The sequence below is a fragment of the Pteropus alecto genome, unplaced genomic scaffold, assembly GCF_000325575.1.
Source record: "Pteropus alecto unplaced genomic scaffold, ASM32557v1 scaffold76, whole genome shotgun sequence".
Classification (NCBI taxonomy): Eukaryota; Metazoa; Chordata; class Mammalia; order Chiroptera; family Pteropodidae; genus Pteropus; species Pteropus alecto.
Genome location: NW_006443138.1, coordinates 25008817 through 25029048, shown reverse-complemented (window position 1 = coordinate 25029048; position 20232 = coordinate 25008817).

Genomic DNA, 20232 nt, shown 5'->3' with positions numbered 1-20232 from the left:
GGGAACTCGCACCGACAGGGTAGCAGTGCCGCCCCCTCCGCCCCTATTTAGAGGGGCCTGCGCACGCCCCGCCCCCGCGTGCGCGCGCCAGTGCGCCTGCGTGCCGAGACCGTTGCGGCGGGGTGAGGCGAGGCGGGGGCGGGGCCTCAGGTTCCGCAGGGCTCGCGTGCTAGTCCTCCAGCCTAGCGAGGGATGGCGGTGCCTGGCCAAAATGCCAGTGAATGGAAAAATGCAAAGACCCCCCTTCCTCCCTGTTTATGAATCTTGCTACTTTTCCCATGAAGATCTTAAATACCATCTCCGCAGCAGGGGCTCTAACTACATACATCCTCAGCAAGATTGCACCCTGTTCAGGAAATGCCTGAAGGCAGCACAGTGATTGCAGAGTCTCCGCAGTGACTGTGTAGAGAGGTCTAAAATTCTGTGAAGTGAGGGGAGGGAAGAGAGTGAAGGCCTAGAGGTTTGTTAAGAGGTTTTATGGTTTCTGTTTTCCAGAAGAAAGGGAGAAGGAAAATTTACCTTTTCAAATCTGTGGTTGAGGGGTCGTTTGTATTCTTTCAAAAGTCAACTCAAGCTTAAATATTTCTTCAAAGCCATGGATAATGTCTCCCACTCCGTCCCACCCTCTAGAATGTATTCGTTAATTCTGGCGATGGCTAATATTTACTAAGTGTTTTTCTTGTGTATCTTATGCTAAGTAACAGGCACAGCCCGGGTATTGGGGCCACAACACTGAATATAATGGGATGTCTGCCATTTGAGACCTTAAAGCTTCCCAGGGGCCAACGACCTTTAGATTTCAGTGTCGTATAGGATCTAAGATAGAAGCTAGGCCTTGTGTTAAAGGAGCTAATTCATTCCATCCTGACCCCTCCACAGAAGCCTAGCCTGCTTAGGTCCAGGCACCTCTAACTTCATTTTTTTGTTTGCTTTTTTTTTTTTTTATACGACTATAAATCTTTATGCATAATCTGGTAGCTCAGTGACTAGTGGTGACTGCCCAGCTAGTAAATAAAGTGGGAATGAGTGCCCATATACTGACTCTGCACAACTTCATTTTTCATTCCTGTGGGCCTTCTGTGTGCCGCACACTGACATCTAAAAGCAGCCCCCACCCTTCTAGGATCTTAGGCACCTGAGAGCAGATAGTCAAATATTAAACAATCACACAAGTACATGTAAAACTATAAATACGATAAGGTTGAAGGTGGTAGAGGGTTTCATAGGAAGATGTGACCAGATCTGCAAGTTGTAAAAAGCTTCTTGAGGCATCTCAGCTGTAGCTAAAAGCTGAAGGAGGAGGAGGAGCTAAGTAGACCAAGAAGAGCCTGGTGAACTTTCAAGCTGAGGGAACTAGGACTCACGCAAAGTCCAGTGGGGGAGGGAGCAAGGGGGAGTTTGAAGAAATGAAAGAAAAAGGCCAGTGTGGCGGCAGACAGCGTAGAGGTAGCTGGGGTCCATCTCTAGCCCATAGGGTTGTGAGGCCTGACCATTAAGAACCTAGGGGACTCTTGGAAAACTCAGAGCAGTGCACTGGTCTGTCTTCCTGTTTTAGACTCTGACTTCTTTTAGGTTCAGGACTACTGCATCTTATTCAATTTCTTACCCCTGGAGCCTAGCAGATGCAAATTCATGCAATGAGTTGAATAAATAATTTAAGAAATGAGGTTTAAAATCTTATCAAGTCTGTATAGAGACATTTTCTAAGGCTTAGCTTTCTTATAGAAGCCACTGAAGTTTATTTCCAGATTTGCAAGCAGGGACAGACACATCTAGCTAGGAATTTCAGTGTGGCTGATAATTGTTTAGATAATTGTTTCCAACTGATAAAGTGATTAATCTCACCATAGTCTTTTTAAGTGACAAAGAAGATTAAGTTTCTCCTTAAAACTCTTCAAAGTCTGGCTTCTGTTTGACATTCAATAAATACTAGTGGATTGAATGATGGTTCACGTCAGTCTTTCCCATTTAGCAGTTGCATGAAGTGAGGCACTAATCAGAGTTAACTGAGGAGGAAAGAGGAAGATGCCTGGAACTGACTCACAGAGGGGAGGAAAAGCAGCAGCATATCACATCAGTGGATATGAGCATGGGGCCACTTGCTCCAGGTTCCAGACCACTGGATTTGGTTGAAAGATTCCAAGTTCAGGTCTGATCTCTCAAATAGGTTTACAGTTTATACTACCTGGTACAAGATCACAGTAGGTCTGAAAGTGCTTTAAAATGATAAAGCTTTAGTCTGCAGCCATGCTACCCTGAACAATCCCTATCCTGTCTGATTTTGGAAGCTAAGCAGGGTCGGGCCTGGTTAGTACTTGGACGGGAGAGACTACCTAGGAAGACTAGGTGCTGTAGGTGTAAAAAGTTAAAAAAAAATAATAAATAAGGGATTGTAAGGTGATAAGGTCCTTGCAATCTGTGAGGTCAACCAAGGGTTGCCTCACAAAAATAAAGCTTTTAAAGAAACATAAGACATTATTAATGAGGAAATTTTCATTGAAGACCTCTCCCCTCCCACCCCCCTTTCCTTTCCTCAGGGAATAGAGTAATGGAGAGAACCAGGTGCTTGGGGAGAGCTATGAATTTTCACACTGTGAGAGAGGAGGTCTTAATTTAAAAGGAAGTCTGCAACAAATGATTTAAACTGAAGGATGCTTTGATACTATGAATAACCGCCTTCCCTCCTTCCACTCTGTTAATTAGTTTGATTTTTGAGAGGGACCCAACAGAAAAAGAAACTTGTCTGACTTAAATGAAGAGAATAGAGAAAGGCCAGATCATAAACGCTAGGTCTTCATTTTCCTGTATCACTTCCTCACTTTTAGGGTACACACCATAACCCAAAGCTCCCTGCTTAGTATTATCAAACACACATTATGCGTCTGAAATGTGCTTAGGCACTGTTCAAAGATTAGATCATATCCAGCCAGATCACAGTTGAGATAGACATGGACACAAGCTTGTTTTTCCTCTGCAGGGCCAGTAAGGACTGGGCTACACCAGCTGGTTACCTTGGGGATCAGAGTCCAATTTCAGGTTAATCTCTGTTTAGGTCACTTACTGCAGTACTGTCTTACCTAGAACTTAATATATACAGAGCCATTTCTTGTACGATTTTCAAATATTTGGAACTTCGGCAAGGGAAATAGTTTAACATCGCCCATGCAGGGTACTTCTTTTCCCAGGGTGCTTTTAACAGTGTAGCAAAATATCTGGGAGGCAGTGTGATCATCACTGGGTACAGAGAGCTTGTTGCCTTTTTTTGTTACTGACTCATAATGTTACCATAAACTAAGTTCCTTCTCTCATGGTGAAACTGATTATGACAAATGTGATCCCTTCCTATGTCTAAAGATAATGACAACTAGTCTTTACTGTTAGCTAGTGCTGGGTGCTTTTCATGATCTCATCTATGACCCTAGCAGCAGCCCTGTGAGGCAGCTAATATTGTCCCCATTTCACAGGCAAAGGAAAAGGGGACAACGTTCTCTCTTTGCAGCCCATGTTCTTAACTCCTGCACTGTTACTGTGAGCTCCTCCTGCTTCTTCTATTAAATGGCAATTATTATTGTATGTATGTGTATGTATTATTATTGTGTACGTCCTATTCTAACATAGGGTTTCTTTCAATTTTGAAATGAAAAAGCTTTGTTTAAGGTGGGATCCTTAAGAGACATTCTTTCTGGAGGGAAGTCTTGATTAATTTCCTATCACCTAAAGTCATTTTTTTCCCTTTTACCAAAGGCACAGAATGGAGCAAGCAACGTTTGAAAAATTTAAAAGTCTTAAATTAAATAAAAGTCTTGCTTTAAAGGATTCATCAATCCAACCAGTATTTGCAAAAACAGACTGTTTGATTTGGCTGTTTATAAACTTCTCTTTCATTGGAATAAATAAATTTCAGATTTGCAACTCATTTTCTATTTCCTCAGTTCCTATTTACTGCAGAGCACTTTGTTTCACAAGCATCATGTTTGTATGCAGTTCTCTGTGGCTAATAAAAGTGTTTACAAGGAAACATAGTTCCTCCTTTCCTTCTTTATCATTCAGAGAAAGGTGAATGTTAACTGCTTATCTCCTCAGCAAAGGCAATGACTTGACATTTCACCAACTTCTTCAAGACAGCATTTTGCACTCCTGCTTCATTCAGAGAAGGTTGTTTTTGCTACATAAAAATTCCACATTTTTGTTTGAAAATAAGAGCCAAAAAAAAAAAGAAGAATGTTTGCCCATAAGAGACATGTTAATCAATTGCAATGTATGGACTTTGTTTTGATCTAGATTCAAACAAACAAATAAAAAAGACAATTATATGACAATTAGGGAATGTGAACACTGGATATTTTATGATATTAAGCTGCTATTGTTACTTTTGGGGAGCTGAGATAATGTTTAAAAAGAGGAGTCCTTACCTCTTAGAGATACATACTAAAATATTCAGAGCTGGAGTGATATGATGTCTGAGATTTGCTTCAGAATAATTTGGATTGTTGGAGCAGGGAAACGGGATAAAGTAGATAGGCTATGAGTTGATGATTGTTGAAGTTGTAAGCCATTAGGAAAATTGGAGAGAAGGAGAGGGAAAGGAGAAGAGAAATGTTACATATTTTATGGGGGCATGGAAATAAATCTCCTCACTGTTAGAATGTAAGTTGTACACACTCACGATACAAGCATTAGAGTCTAGATAACCAAATGCTTGAGATAACCAAAAACACAGTTTGCAAATTATATAATGTTCTTATAGAGTATAAAAATATGACATAAAAATCACCTATGAATAAAGTTTTAACATGTTATTACATGAAAATTCCTTAACAGTCATTTCTATGTAAAAATTTAATGATGACTGATTTGGTCATCAGAGTTCACTCTTGCCTGGTGAAACAGAATTTCATTCTAGGAACTAGACTGTAAGCCCCAGGAGGGCAGAGAGCTGGGTGATGCAGTCACTCTTTCGTGTGCCCACTTACAGTTGTAGGCTGTGAGGCAGTCCATAGACACTTGTTGCTGATTTCTTCTCCTCACATAGTAATTACATGTATCATGTATTATATTCCTGATAATTAGAGCAAATGCGAACACAATCTCTCTCCAGCCCTCCCTCCCTCTTTCTCTCTTTCACTATTTATGCTAATTTTTAAATTTCTCCTTGATTTTTGCTTATTGTTTTGTTTTTGCTTTAGGGACTTCAGGTGCTGAGGATTGAGTTGATTGTATTTCTTAGGTTACCATATATTTTTTTGTTCTCATATATTATTGCAAACTACATATTGTTTTATGTAGATGTATTTTTAACTTATGCAAATGATAGTCATATATCTTAGTTTTGCCACCCAGTGAGTAAAATGTAGATTCTTGTAGATTCTGTTTGCCAGCTAATTAAAATTGGCTTTTCTTTTCCTCAGTGAAAGATTCCCAAATAGAAGGAGAAATATATATAATATATACATACACATATCTCCAAATAAAGAGGAAGTGTTACTTAACTGTTCCTAAGTGCTTAAGTTCCCATTAAAATATTACAAGAATCGTGCCTTCTTTGCAACAGCAGTAAAACATTACTGAAAGCACCACTTGTTAGAGTTAGAAAAAGGACTCAGGTCAATCTTTAGTTTTTCAGATGTAGCTTAGGAGAATTTTCGCTTCTTATGTTCAGAAGTGAAATAGGCCTTTATACAGAAGTCAGAAAGGTAGGTGCTCACTGCTGAGGCCTAGAAGCAACCAGTTAGAAGAATATAAGGTAACATGGATTTTTAAAAAAGCAACATTGATAGATCTTAAAGATAGGATCCTTTTGAGAAATCCGTGAAAGAGAATAAGATATATAATTATCAATTGCATAAGTTAAAATACATTTACATAAAATAATACATTGTGTGCAATAATACATAAGAACTGAACATATATACTTTACCCAGAAAAATGCCTGCTCTTGCGGGGGAGAGAGTTGGGATTGGGTTGTGAAGACAAAAGGACATAAATAAATGAGGCCTCTCAAGGACCAATAATGAGACTGTGCCTGTTTTAGTTTGTTCAGACTGCCATAATAGAATACCATAAGCTAAGTGGCTTATAAACAACAGACATTTATTTCTCACAATTCTGGAGATTGGAAAATATAAGAACAAGGTGCTGGCAGATTCCGCGTCTGGTAAGAACTCACTTCCTAGTTCATAGGTACTTCCTGGTTCAATGTGTCCTCATTTGGCTGAGGGGTGAGAGAACTCACTCTCTGTCTCTTGTAGTAGCACTAATTCCATTGATGAGAACGGAGCCCTCATGACCCAATCACCTTCTAAAGGCCTCCTAATACCATCACCCTGGAGGGTAGGATTTAACATGTAAATTTGGGGAGGACACAAACGTTCAGTCTATAGTAGGTAGCTATGGAGAAGACTTTAGAATTTCTTTTTAGGTAGGACTCAGGGCTAATGATTTGGTTGGAAGAGGGGACTTTCTAGAAGCAGAGTTTTTATAGCATTTGACATAATATTGAGAAAACATCAATTGTATAAAAGAAAGCAGTGTGGTTGTTTTAGTTAGCATTCATTAGTGGCAGCTTTTGTTCCCCCTAAACTATCCCTTTTGCTGCTTTCAGCTAAATCACATTTGGCAGGGTCTTAGGCCAAGGATGGACATGGCAGGAAGGGTCAAGTGGATTTCACAAATTGGGTACGTAGCAGAGTCCCGCAACTTATAAACTGTACGGCATCTCAGACATCATAGTCAAATCCACAGTCAGAATTCATATTTTATAAACACGATCTCTCTCTCCGGCTCTCTCTTTGGCTAACTCCTGAGTCAGGACTCAATTTACAGACCCTTCTTCTCTCTTCCTGCAGAGTCTGATCAAGGTCCCCCATTTAAATGCCCCATACTTCCTCTGTGGTCGCACTTACCACTTGGTATTGCAAATACTCTTTCATTTTATGTCTTTTTGGTCTGTTGCTCCTAAGAGACTCCAAATGCTTGAGGGCAAGGCCTCTGCTGTTTCCAGGGTCAAGTGTATGCCCTGCACATAGTCACTGTCAAAAAATATCAATTGAATAAAGGAATGCATTCGAAAAGATCTGAGGCAAAATCATTTAAGTCTAGGGTGAATTTGCTAGAGTACAGTGGACTAGATGGCTGACAAGGATCAACAGCGACAATAGAACTAACAAAGCAGAAAACATCATGGGAGATGATAACAGCAATAATATATAAACAATAATAATGATAGCTAGCCTCTACTGAGTGCTTCCTAGGTAAGACTCTGTGTTCTCCATACTTTACAGGTATGAACTCATTCTGAGTCATCATATACATTTTACAAATAGGAACACTGAAGCAGAGATGAGTTAAGTAACTTGTCCAGTTCATAAAACTAGAAGGTGGCAGTGGAGCCAAGAGTTGAACTCAGATGGTCAGATTTCAGAACCGTAATTATCATTACAGTGACAAACACTAATGTCAGAGATAACAACCAGAAGACACAAAAGCAATTTCTGATGGATGTGTTGCCTGCAGCTGAAGTCTATGCAGTGTATACATGAAGAGGCTTACAGGTGAATTTGCCATCAAAGCTCAAAAGTGTGTAGGCCTGGGCCGAAGTCCTAAGCAATATGGAAGTTTCTTATATTCCTGAAGATTGAATTAAGTGTTTGAATGCACAACAGGTTCTTTTATAAAAGTGACGGAGAACTTAAAGAAAAGAGCATCTGGAAATCTAATAACTATGGATGGAAAAGGACTGGAAATTTGTACACTAATATTGGCATTGGGTGTCTTTAGTGCTGGAATTGTAGATGATTTTAAAATTCTTATCTATGCTTTTTCATACTTTCCAACATTTGTATCATGTACATTTATTACTTTGGTGATTTTTTTTAGAAGAAAAATCTTGGAAATGATAAAGAGAAGCACTAACTTTTCTCAAGCCCCACTAAGGCTTCACTACATCTACTTACAGTGAATAAAACAGAGGGGGTCTTTGGACTTTTCTGGCTGTTCGGAGACTTATTTGAACAGGATTAGAAAAGAATCATACAAGTTCATTAATTAGGTTCTGGATAGCTGAGTTTATCTCTTTCTCCCTTCTATCTAAGCGCTGAAAGGAAGTTATTCATTGGTAGGTATAAAAATTGATCCTAGGTTATATAGATGCACATTGTTTTTGTAGTTTTGTTTTTGTAGTTTTGTTTTTGTTTTTTTATTACACTACAGGTTACTACCAGCAGAAGACTCTCGAAAGGGGCCTCTAAAGGATCATAAGCCTCTTGAAATTATGTGTAATTTTTTTGTTTGTGTGTACATATATATTTTTGGATGAAATGAGTTAATAGTTTTCATACATTTTCGAGGAATCCTTCAAAAGAATTAAGAAACACTGTCTGAAATGGATTGACCTCTAAATCTCAGACAAGGCCAGTAGGAGTCTGGTCTGTTTTTAGGAAGTTAGGGTCAAACCTGGAATCAGGTGATACTGTGAACAATCCAGGTACAGGGCTCAGGAACAAGATTTTATAGTTGTGGAGAAGGTCATAAGCTTATAGGTCAGAATCCAGATGTAGAGACAAAAACTCTCCAAAATTGGTAAAGAGGAACAGATAGAACACCACGAGGGTAATCTTAGTAAATACCTCTTGCTTGAAAAGGAATCGATTTGGGACTTGGGTAAGACAGGTTTTCTAGTAATAATTACATATTCCGGCATGAGTTAATGTGCCTGAGCTCCCAGGTAACTAACTATATCATGACTCTGACTCTCCTTCCTAAGGGATCTCTCCACACCCTTACACTCAATCTACAAGAGACTCAGGGATGGTGGACTCCGTGCTTTCTATTCCTTACTTACTCCTATTCACTACATTTATAAAATTGTATCTGAGGCTTTAAAAATCTCCATGGAGCAAGCACGCACACACACACACACACATACACACACACACACACACACAAATGATTATTTTTCACAATAATAATAATACTTGCAACTATATTATACAAATGTAGATTATTGTAGGGTCATAATATTCCACAAAATAATAATATTAACATTCGGTTTTACAGTTCAGGGAATGAGAACAACTTATTTCAAAGATTAAATGGTTAGCAGGACTGGTTTTCTTGTAACGCCAGATGAACTAATTTCCTTAAATTCACTATCAGCATTGTGGCAGGCACTGTGGAGGATGCAAAAGAAATAGAAGACAAAATTCTTAACCTCAGGATACTTACAGTCTTTTCAGGAAACATGAAACAATATAAGTCTATATAAAAGTATAAAGTGTTAAACTCAGCGTGGTCAAGTGCCACATTATAACCACATTCAGAGGCTAGTTGAGGGCACCTCTAATGAAAGTAGCTTTCAACATCACATTTCCTTTCATTTTTGAAAAAAGAACCAATAATACATTAAAATATGATATATAGAAGATATGTTGATTTCAGTTGTATGTTCTCCAGGAGTCATCTACATTCCAGTTTTATAGAAAAGTCACGTTATTTAAAAAGGCGAACGTCCATATATCAATGCTTTTTCTATTGATGAATTTTTCAGGCTGAGCCTTTTTATATCTAGTCATCACAAAAAAATATTTTTCTACCTTATTTGACAGTTTGGCAATGTTAAGATAAATACTTATTTAATTTACACCACACATAGTATAGATTAAGAGAAACACTTGCATGTCCTAGTTTTGTTTGCCATTTAAATTTCAACCATAGTTTTTCAAATGTTCTGTATGTAAAAATTCATCTTCATCCCTTTTCACTATTTGGAAAAATGAATGCTAAAATTATCTTTGATTTAGACTTCTATGTGGGTCAATTAGATAATAAATGTTTTAAATCTACATTTGAAGAAACTTGGAGATGCTTCAAGACAGAACACATCTATGTACGCTTCAGGAAAATACTCAGAGTTCATAGGTCAGATTTGAAACAAGTACAAAACTGTTGTGAGAAACCTGATCACAGAAGCACAGTCATGTCTCCATAGACTCTTTAACAATGCCGTCTGCCAAAACCTGTAGAAGGCACACTGGGCCAACAGACATCTGAGTTCTGGTGGCAGCACCTTTACTCTTTTTATCTGTTTTCTTCCCTGTTTTCAAACAATCATAACTGTCCTACCCATCTCTCAGGGTTTTGTGATGACAAACTCTGATAAATAATTGGAACACTTTGGGCAAAGTATGTAGAAGGAATTTAAAAATTTAAAGTAAATTTTTTAGAAAAAAATTTATTTAAATGAGAATCAAATGCAAGTATAATAATATATAGCATTGTGTTTTCCCCAGATTGCCATAAAAGTCCAGAGGAAGGGAATTATAGGAAGACTAATTCTCTGCCACTTAGAAAGCATTCCCATAGTGGTGATTCCAGCTATGTGGATTCTGTGAAAAAATATCTGGCCACCTACTCTGTTGCTGCTAAAATCTAAAGAGCGTGGGAAAAGATGAATGAGTTGGCGAAATGACAGTAGGTAGGAGATTACTCTTAACAATTAATTGGTTGTTAAAGTTCTTTGTTTAAAAAAGTGTTCCTCCGAGATTTAAGGTCTTGTGGCAAGCTTATCAGACAGTCTAGTCACCAGCAAAAATTGCAATGGGTGGAAAAAACTGCTAGATGTCACAATAAGAACTCGTGTTATCTTTTCCCATTTTCCTGTCTTTATACCACTTCTTGTGTATTTGTGCTCCTTATCCAACACTCCTGTCTTCCCCGAAAGCCTTCCTAGAACTGGTCCCACTTTCAAGTCAACAGAAGCTTAACAAATACATTATTCTCGAGAAAATTTTAGAGTATTTCCTGCTTTTGTCCATGACTTGGTAATACTGTACCTGTTTTTCTTGGCTAAAGGAAACTAATAGACTAAAATGCTTCCTAAACCATTCTCCTACTGCTGCCTACATCTTCTTTGGAGAGTTTTCCTTCTTTGGAGAGTTTTTGTTCTCTCGTTGCTGGTATGGAGACATTTTAAAAGGTTTAAGTTCATATTATTATTCAAAAACATCTTTGATAAAAACTAAACACCTGTATTAGAGAAATGGTTATATAAATTATAATATGTTCACATAAAGCATACTTTGTAGCTATAAAAACAATGCTTAAAAGGTTTCTAAAACAAGGCAAGAGCTTGTTACAAAGTTAGTTTTTTAAGTGTAAAAAGTAAATACAGTATAAAGATCTTTGAGTAGGGTTTTTTCTTTATGCTTTTCTGTATTTTACCAATTTTCTATCATGAGCATGTTCATTTTTAGATTAATATGGAAACTGTGGGGTTTTTTTCCCAGCCAAAATCAAGTAAATTGCTTCATTTTGGTTAATAAGAATAAAAGCACTTATAATCCCATCAATAATGATAAAAAAAGATAGAATACTCTGGGAGGAACTGGTGTATAACAAGTGAGTTCACTCCAGACCACTCAATTTAAGTCAGACCTAGAGCTCAGCCTGCTAGTGTGTCAAGTAGGAAGTGGCGCTGTTACTGTAGCTTTGTGGTTGACTTCATTTAACCTCAGCCGCTGCAGGCATAAGTACTCACAGTCCCCTTCATTGCCCTCCCCTTCATCCTTCACTATCTCTTCCCTTTCCAACATCCCATTGTATTCCCATACCTCCCTGATGGCTTAAATCAATGAACAGGAAGGGAGGAAAAAATGAGGCAGGTCAGACTTAAAGGTATAGGAAAGATTCTTTTTTCCTTACTTCTATCTCTACAGGCAGAAGAGGTCCCTTTGGACAAGTTCTGAGGAACAGAACTATTTCATGTGACTGAGCACTCAACCACTTCAGCCAATGGAGCTTGTGACCCAGTTGTGAGAGTGGAGTTGAGTTTCCTTTTATTTCTTAGAGTGGCTTTTTTAAAGGCACCGGAACATGCGACAGTTTCTTCTTTCCTTTCTTTCTTTCGAACACTAAAATTTCATGATAATGATTAATGTGACCCTGTTAACATTTTGTGAAATTGATAAAGTCCTAAAGCAACTTTTCTGGCATAAGATTGTTGCAATATCATAAGCAATGAAGGTTTAGTGGTCAGAGATGGTCTAAGGACATAGACTAGCACATATTTGGAGGCCCCCTAACATCTCTATTAGCTTTTGAAGGACACTCAGAATTTTTAAAAAAATGTATTCTGTGATGCAAACAATATTTTCTCAATCTTATTTAAAGAGTTGATGGGGGAAGATGGGGAAGACTGTCTCTAGAAAATTTTGCCTTTGCTATGTATTTTGTAACATATTATTTGTGAAGTTATAAGACAAGTCCCCTGAGGACTATCATGTAAGGAGGAAAAAATAAATAACTGCAAATTGAGAAAGAAGAACAATAATAGATGTACGTCCAGGGTACGACCTTCCCTGGGGTTCTAGGAAGGCTCGTGATGAAGGTCTTGTAAAGAGAGTTTCCAGGCAAAGTAGAGAAAGAAAAGAGGCCCAGGCTAAAGGAAGATCATGTGCAAAGGCACTGTGTGTGAATCTCAAGGAAACAAAAACTACTTGCTGAGAATAGCTGAAGGTGAGGCCAAAGAAGCAGGCATCCGCTACATCACAGACTTCGATGCAGGCTAGAGAGTTTGGATTCTACAGTATGGACCAGGAATATTGGAATGACCTCAGAAAGTTTTACTGGGCTGGCACAGCTGTTTTAAAATAGTTTTAGATTTTAATGCCTTTAAATGAAACAAGTCTTTTTCAGGTTTGTACTGCTTCTTACTTTGTTATATCAAATCCCATGACTTCACATAGACTTGATAGTGTAGGCATTTGAGATTGTGTCAATAAACCTCTGGATAGACAATGGAGAGCATGAAAAGAATAAAATATGTCCATGGCATGATCAGATTTGCAATCTAAGAAGGTCATTCAGGCACTAAAACAGAGTTGCCTAGGTTTTGTGATGGTGGCAGGAACTGGAGGAAAACGCTGATCAGAAAGCTATTTAGAAAATAGAACCTATGGGACCTGGTAACTGATCATATGTGAAAGATGAAGAAGGAGGAGGTCTAACAGGCTTTTAGGTTCTTGCTCCAGTAAAGGCGTGGATTGGAGTGTCATTCATTGAGATAGGGGCTTTGCTAAAGAAGTAGCAGGGTGGGACGATGAAGGGATGTTCAGTTGAGACCAGACAAGTCTGCTGGTCCTGTGGGACGTTTTTGGCAAACTGTTCAATGGGCTGGAAATATGAATACCGTAGGCATTTGGCTTCACCCCTGGTCCAGATCTAAGCTAGGTCATCAGGTCTGAGCTTTTCCTAACACTGTTTGTCAGCTTCTTTGGCTGTATCCCAAGGAAAAGTTGAATTTCTGTTCTGACTTGTTCCCACCTACCTTAGTTATCATTCTGTATCCATCTTGAGAGGTTTTAAAGAGAAGTGTAATTATGTTTCATCTTCTTGTGACTACTTCTTTCCTCTTCCATCCTTCAACTAACTGCCCCCGGTTGTTGTTGGTAGGTAATTGTGCTTGCATGGTTACCCACCCAGCAGCTCACCCTGATTCACTGATTCTTGGGCTGCATTGTGTACAGGAGCTGCTACCAGCAAGAGGTGGCAGACACCCAGCCTTGGCTGTGAGCACACCTGACACAGCCAGCTTCCCTATCCCATGAAGACCAGCTGACTTACCTGTAATAGGTCTCCTGGAGGAGGTGGGGCTCAGGCTGGGCTGCTGATGGGGTTGGAACTAACAACAAAACCATTCTTAGAAACTTTGCAGGACACACACAAAGGAACTTCTCAGGCCATAAATATTTAGATTGCCTTCAGTAATTTGAAGCTTTCTCCTCTGAACCTGAGAGGGGTTTGGGTTCTATAAATAAAATCTACTTAAAGCCGTGCCTCAAAATGACCAAATTCTTGGTGTAACTTTGGCATTTGAAGCTGTCTGGAAGATGAAACAAATGACCTGTGAGTGCGTACCATGAAGGACTTCTACGTTGGTGGGACCCCAGCTATCTTCCTCCAATGAAACGCAGGGCACTGAACTCTGGGGTGGCTCCATGATGCTTGGACAATCTACACACTACCCTTTCAGGAAGGGGAGGGGATATCCAGAATAAGAGCAAGGGAGGCTCCTTGAAGCACATTGGGACACATTAGTATATTTACGCTCATTTTAATTATTACAATACTTAGTGATAAGTTAAAAAAAAAAAAGAGGAAAAATGCCCATAATTCCACCACCCAAAAATCCTCTCCAAATCCTTTTCTGCATGTATGTATACAGACTTTGTTTTGATTATAAAATTGAGATCATGTTGTACATTTGGGATTTGTTCTTTATTTAAATTGAAGTATAATTTACATAAAGTGGAACGTATAGGTGTTAAGTGTACATTTGGATGAGTTTTGACAAATGTATACCCATCCTGTCCCTCCTCCTCCCTCTCAAGCCATATTCCAAGGTTAGAACATTTCCATCATTCCAGAAAGTTTCCTTCTTTTTAAATCAGTTTCTACCCTCTTCGCCTACTCTCCACCCTTCCAGGCAAGCACTGTTCCGATTTCTATTACTGCAGATTAGTTTTGCCTGTTCTTGAACTTCATAAAATGCAAGCATACACTTACAAAGAGTTTTGTATTCTGTTTTTTTTTTTTTAAACAACCTAATGACATATGTGAACAATTTCCACTTCAATAATACTTATCCACATCATCACTTTTAACGGAAGAGTAACATTGCTTTTTATGAATTCACCACACCATATTTATTTATTTAACCAGTTCCTATTGATGGACATTTTGATTTTTTAAGTTCCCTCCCTTCCTCTTTTCCTTCCTTCCTTGCTTGCTGTTATAAACATCCCTGTTATCAAACTCATTATAGGTAAGTCTTTGCACATGAGGCAACATGAGTTTACATTCCTAGAAGTGGAATTGCTGTGTCAAACAAATGCACATGAAAAAACACACATTTTAAGAGATATTGCCAAATGGCCTCCACAAAGACTGCCTTAGTTTATTTCTTAGTATCGTCAAAATATCATATAAGCTTGTTTTCTCACCCTACCAACAATATGAATTGGGGGGAAAATGTCTTTGATCATAGTCAATTTCATAGTATAAACCTGGTATCTCATTTAAATCTGTATTTCTTTGATCGTTAATGAGGTTAATGACTTTTTCTTCTGAGGAAGATGTCATTTGTCATTTTACAGTGGAAATAAATGGTCTTTTCTTAAAAAATAAAATAAAATTTCCAAATGATCAGTGAAGTGGTTATGGAAAAAAAAAATGATCCTATTAAAGATGGGAGGATAAAAATAAACCAATGAGAAAAATCCACAAACCAAACTTCCTGTTACTTTTAGCCAATTACTTTATACTGTAGTGATTAGTCTTCTACAATTGATTTTGCCTAGATTTTGCTTTTCAGGCAATGCTTTTGTTTTTAATTACTTTTAGAAAGGGTTTACTTCTGCTTGGGGAGAAAATTAAATTCAGATTTGGGTGACCAGGTATCCACTAAGGATACCTTTAAACCTGGACATATCTTTGATGCTCTAAGAATAATTAAGGGAGAGCCAAATAGCCAGTGTCTAGGAATCCACTTGCTTTTTACCACATTGTGCAGCAACGAAGTAAGTGAGGTATGAAAACATCTTATTTGTGTTAAATCTCAGGGTAGGCTGATACCATCTTGTTACTACATCATCATTTTCTTTTAAACTATTTTAAACTAATTATCACTATCATCAGCAAATATATACACAGAGGTCCATTTTGTCTAATGTTTTTAAGAGGACCATCGGTATTTTATTTGTAGCTCATGTGAACTTGGAATAGTTCGGTTTCTTATTTGTGGAATTGAGAGGATTGATCAAATTTACCCAAAGGGTTGGGACCTAAAACTCTTAAGATATAGAAAATTATCATTGTTTTAGAAAATATTAGTAATATTTTTATAATACTAGAGATTAATAAATAGAACTTTGATAAGTTTGTTTTTAGAATGTCCACAGAGCTATTTAGAGATTCAAGAAGCATGTAGGTTGTAGGAGAGAATTCAAGTTTTGGAGTTGTATGCATTTCTGGATCTGAAAATCAGCTCTACCACTTACTAGCTATGTGGCCTTCAGCTAGTTACTTAATCTCTCAGTTTGTCAGTTTGCTTCTTTGTAAAGTGGAGATAATCATACTGTCTATTTTGTGGGTTGTAAAAATTAAATGCTAGCACTTAAATCATTGCCTGACACTTAGGAAATACCCAGGATATAGTAGCTGCTATTATTATTATTATTATTAATTACTATTATTATTAATTACTGTTTTATCATCATCATCACAATCAGGAATGTATAGAATCAAACAGAAGAAGTGATCACTTTATTATTCATCTCTATCCACTCTAATTTGTACTAAAACTTTTAGACTCGTTATTTATATTATCTAATATACAATAAATCTGATTCCCTCATCCCATCTGAAAGAATATATCAACAGAAAACTTTCTATACTCCCTTGCAGGTTCTCCTTTCTAACTAGCACCCTCTCCAGTTGGTGTTTAAGGCCATTCATAGTGTGAAGGTCTAGCTGGTCTGGAAGGAGGCCTGGAACTCCTTGTAACCTGAATGCATCCACCTCCCAGACTACACCCCTTCTGAGTCCCTGATACAATGATACTGAAAAGACCACCAGAGGGGTTGCAATTGCTCCCCACTCCGTACTCCTAAAGAGACTGGTGCAAACCACTCTTATGTGGTCCTGAAACTCTCCTGCAATGTCCTTTGACCATATGCGACTTGACCTGAAATGGCCCCTTGCTTTCAGGAATTTGCTGCCATCCCCAAACCAACCCTTCACTCTTTCACCAGAGTGATAGCACTGTGCCTTATAGCTATAGTTACATAAATTGTTGGCCTAAATAAGGAGCTCAGTAAACATGTACCAGATGGAAAAATGAATGCACGAAAAAAAAAAAACAATTTCCATTCTTGATAGTGGTGTTCAGAATTTGCTCAAGATAAAGTTTTCAGAGATCTCACAAATACTTCCTTTCATTTCAAATGCTGAAACCTGTTCTACTACCCCCATCAGGAGGGTTTTCTCTCTTGCTTGCCTTTCTCTGTCATCACTGCCTGAAGCTCTACATATGTTATCTTATCTTCACTGCAACCCTGGAGGCTGGTTTTATTTTCCTCATTTACAGTTGAGGACACCTGAAGCTCAGAGAGATATAAAGCAACTAGCCTAAGATTTAATATTAGCAAGTGCATTGGATTCCATGTTTGGCTCCAAAACCCAGTGCTCTTTTCATTGTCTCCAGAACGAGATCTGTCATCTGGTTGTCCCATCACTTCAGGTGTATATAAGTGGAACGCCAAAGCTTTCCCAGATAGGTGGTACTATTTTGCAGCGTGGGAGAAGGTGGGTGGTAAAGTCTGTTTTGAATGTGGCAGAAGAGCTGGAAATGTCACCACTAGCTTGTCATTGGTATTTAAGTTTCTTTTGGCTCAGGGATTATTTCCTATTGAAACAATTAAATCTGGGAGAAGCAGGGATCTGTATTAAGTCTATTTATATCTTACATCAGGGGCCCCCAACCCCGGGGGCCACTGAAGGGTACCGGTTTGTGGCCTGTTGGAACTGGGCCACACAGCAGGAGGTGAGCGGCAGGCAAGCCAGCAAAGCTTCAACTGTATTTGCAGCCACTCCCCAGCACTAGCATCACCGCCTCAGCTCCACCTCAGATCATCAGGCATTAGATTCTCATAGGAGCACCAGTCCCTGGTGCCAAAAAGTTGGGGACCACTGTCTTATATACCTTTTCATTTCAAGCAGAAATTATGTAGGTTTGGACAGTGACGATACATAATTCTCCACCTACTTAGAGTTAAACCGAGGCAAGCTTATGTTAACAGAAATTGAGCTATTTGGGAAATGCATGCTATAGGAGAGTCTGTGGAAGGCTTGGGTCAGGCTGTATTTATGGGCAAGGAGTTCAAAGAAGAGGAATCCAGCCAGAGTCTAAACAAAAAGTTCATTGGCTTGATCATCGGGAGAGATTCTTGGCAGACGTTCATTGGTCAGTAGATAAGCCTTAGTCTTCTGTAGATCAGGCAGTTAAAAGAAATAAGTCTCTCGGTTCTTAAGTTCCATTTTGTGGGAGCATGCGTGAGATTCTCCATTTCATATTCTCTAGTTCCATTTTAGATTGAAATCCTTTCGCTTAATTATATATGTTATGTATAATATACATTATATATTTTATATATTATATATATTATATTCATATCTTTTAAATTAAGGAAATCTCTCTTGGTGTCATTCTCCTGGACATGTGTTATCCAGAGATGTATTAGTTATTTTGTATTTTGGAACAAAATTTTAATTGTTCTTGATTCATCTTTTAAATATAAGGAGAGATTGTTACGTAAAAGAATACAAAGACAATTTTAATATTTTAATTTTCTAGAAGATTAATCTGATAGATGTATGTTTTGGGAATTTTATGAAGGCTGCATTTGTACATTAGAGCAGCTCTTTTTTTTTATTCTAAAACAATACATTAGTTAAAGCAATAAGATGTCATACTTTCCATTTTTGCTGCTTTAGAATGGTCACAGTAGGCTCAATGAAGTATGTCCAGAAAAATGTAAATACCATATGTCTTTCATAGTACTGTAAGTTTTGAAGTTTTGAATTTTTTTTAGTAGAAAGTTCAAGATGAGAGTAGATTATTATTGAGTTTGCATTTATGGGGAGAGCTCGTTTCTTGTTATAAAGGAGTTAATGGCTGAGTGTAATGGTACGAAATTCCAAGGAAAGCATCTTTTAAATCAGAAATAGCCTGACAGGAGAACAATACATATCATTAGATGCAATTACTACATAAATGGTCTTTTTGTTTTAGAGAATGCTGTTTATAGTAATTGAAAAAAAATCCCATGTGCCATTTTCATTGTTTGCTCCATTTGTTTGCTTTTTATGTGATTGAATTTCACACAAAGGAGAGAATGAAAACTATTTTCAGGTGCATCATTATATTTTCTACAGCTTCTTAAATTTTAGAGCTTACCTCTTGTTAAGTATTCCCCAGGGTGTGTGTGTGTGTGTTTTATGAGATTCAAAGAAGAAGAATGACATTTCTCATGAAATCAACCTCTAATTTGATTGAATATTGCATTTTTAATACAGCAAAAATTGGCTTTCACTCACATTTTGGGTTAATGTCTAGCCATTTTTCAAAGTGAACCTCATTGAAATTAGGAGATATAATTATATTTCACATTTCCTAGAGCTGTGTTTCCAAAAACACAGGATCACAAATATATAGCACTCTGACACACAAATATTGTTTAAAAAAAAAAAAAACCAATATATGAGATGTAGTTCTCAATCATACCACATTTTCTCTTGTTGTCTTTTTGTCAGCGTTTGAGTGCTTATACCTGGGTGAAATAAAATTGGGGAAAAGTCAGTATATCCTCATTTTGAAGCATCAACTCTATGCTACTGCTTCCTTTTATGAATAGTGCATGGAATTGGCATGCGGGAATAAATGAGAAAACTATAAGACTTAGATAAAGTAACATTCAAATGATTTAGGAGAAAGACAATGGAAATGTTTTCTATGGAGTTTAGATATAAACCCGTGGATATGGGGAACACAACTGTTTGCTTTTAAACTTAACTGGTTGTTTTAATTTTTGTTACTTGAGGCCTATTACCTAGAATCACAGCAAACAAGAAATACTTAAAATAAAATTTCTGAACATAGATTTCTGAATCTCATTATGTTAGCTTTTAATTTTCAAAAGGAAGTTTTGTTAGACTAGTGCAGCTTTCTGAGCGAGGACAAGTGTTGATGGATTAGAGAAGAAAACAGCATTCCCTGGGAAAAAATGGATTAAGCAAGATATAAATGACAGAGAAATGTGTTCATTATTTATACATTAATTCATTTGTTCTTTTATTCATTTAACAACAATTTGATGTCATATCTGCTATGTGCCAGGGACTCTGCTGAGTTGTGATAAGTCTGGGAGAATGTCAACAGGACTGATATGCTTTAGTATATTACTACTTATTTACAGATCCCATTTCATTCCATTTTTAAAAATTGAGATATGATTGACATATAATATTTATTAGTTTTAGGTGTAGAACATAATGATTTGAGATATATATAGAGAGATAGACATTAAAAATATTATCACAATAAGATTAGTTAACATCCATTGCCACACATAATTTCATTTTTTTCTTGTGATGAGAACTTTTAAGATCTACTCTCTTAGC